General features: G+C 39.6%; 1 non-coding gene across 1 annotated transcript; it reads right to left on the bottom strand.

Moving 5' to 3' along the window:
• Positions 1–781: 781 nt before the first annotated feature.
• Positions 782–885, bottom strand: LOC130958806 (small nucleolar RNA R71). Its single transcript, XR_009077910.1, has one exon. It is a non-coding gene; the product is annotated as a small nucleolar RNA R71 (small nucleolar RNA).
• Positions 886–1,766: the final 881 nt, after the last annotated feature.

Below are 1,766 nucleotides of genomic sequence, written 5' to 3'. Positions count from 1 at the left end.
TCGAAAACCATTAACTGCTTTTCAAAATTATTTTCGAAATTCTCTATCTCTCCTCTTCTACTATTTATTTATTTATTTACTAACACTTCTTTTCACCTCTCTTCATCTCCAATCACTGCCTCTATCCTCACCCTTGTGATTGGATTCTCCACTTTTATTCCTTTCTTCTTCTACTAACACAAAGGAATCTCTATACTGTGACATAGAGGATTCCTCTTTCTTTTCTTGTTCTCTTCTTCCCTATATGAGCAGGAACAAGGAAAAAGGCATTCTTGTTGAAGCTGATCCTGAACCTGAAAGGACTCTGAAGAGGAAATTAAGAGAAGCTAAATTACAACAATCCAGAGACAACCTTTCTGAAATTTTCGAACAAGAAAAGGAGATGGCAGCCGAACCCAACAACAATAATGCAAGGAGGATGCTTGGTGATTTCACTAAAACAACTTCCAAATTTGATGGAAGAAGCATCTCCATTCCGGCCATTGGAGCAAACAATTTTGAGCTGAAAACTCAATTAGTTGCTCTAATGCAACAGAACTGCAAGTTTCATGGACTTCCATCTAAAGATCCTTACCAGTTTTTAAATGAGTTCTTGTAGATTTGTGAGACTGTAAAGACGAATGGAGTAGATCCTAAAGTCTACAGGCTCATGCTTTTCCCTTTTGCTGTAAGAGACAGAGCTAGAACATGGTTGGACTCACAACCTAAAGATAGCCTAGACTCCTGGGATAAGCTGGTCACGGCCTTCTTGGATAAATTCTTTCCTCCTCAAAAGCTGAGCAAGCTTAGAGTGGATGTTCAGACTTTCAAACAAAAAGATGGTGAATCCCTATATGAAGCTTGGGAAAGATACAAGCAGATGACCAAAAAGTGTCCTTCTGACATGTTTTCAGAATGGACCATATTAGATATATTCTATTATGGTCTATCTGAGTTTTCTAAAATGTCATTGGACCATTCCGCAGGTGGATTTATTCACCTAAAGAAAACGCCTGAAGAGGCTCAAGAACTTATTGACATGGTTGCAAATAACCAATTCATGTACACTTCTGAGAGGAATTCCGTGAATAGTGGGACGCCTCAAAGGAAGGGAGTTCTTGAAATTGATGCTCTGAATGCCATATTGGCTCAGAACAAAGTGTTGACTCAGCAAGTCAACATGATCTCTCAAAGTCTGAATGGATGGCAAAATGCATCCAACAGTACTAAAGAGGCAGCTTCTGAAAAAGCTTATGATCCTGAGAACCCTGCAATGGCAGAGGTTAATTACATGGGTGAACCTTATGGAAACACCTATAACTCATCATGGAGAAATCATCCAAATTTCTCATGGAAGGATCAACAAAATCCTCAACAAGGCTTTAATAATGGTGGAAGAAATAGGCTCAGTAATAACAAGCCTTTTCCATCATCTTCTCAGCAACAGACAGAAAATTCTGAACAGAGCCCCTCTAATTTAGCAAACTTAGTCTCTGATCTGTCAAAAGCCACTTTAAGTTTCATGAGTGAAACAAGGTCCTCCATTAGAAATCTGGAGGCACAAGTGGGCCAGCTGAGTAAGAAAGTCATTGAAACTCCTCCTAGTATTCTCCTAAGCAATACAGAAGAAAATCCAAAAGGAGAGTGCAAGGCCATTGAAGTAATCAATATGGCCGAATGCACAAGGAAGGAGAAGGACGAAAATTCTAGTGAGAAAGACCTCCTGGGACGTCTCTCAAACAAGAAGGAGTTCCCCATTTTGAGGACCTAAAGGAATCTGAGGCTCA

This window comes from Arachis stenosperma, chromosome 10 (assembly GCF_014773155.1).
Source record: "Arachis stenosperma cultivar V10309 chromosome 10, arast.V10309.gnm1.PFL2, whole genome shotgun sequence".
NCBI lineage: Eukaryota > Viridiplantae > Streptophyta > Magnoliopsida > Fabales > Fabaceae > Arachis > Arachis stenosperma.
Note: the sequence above shows the minus strand (reverse complement) of the source record. Positions and strands in the feature narration are given on the sequence as shown.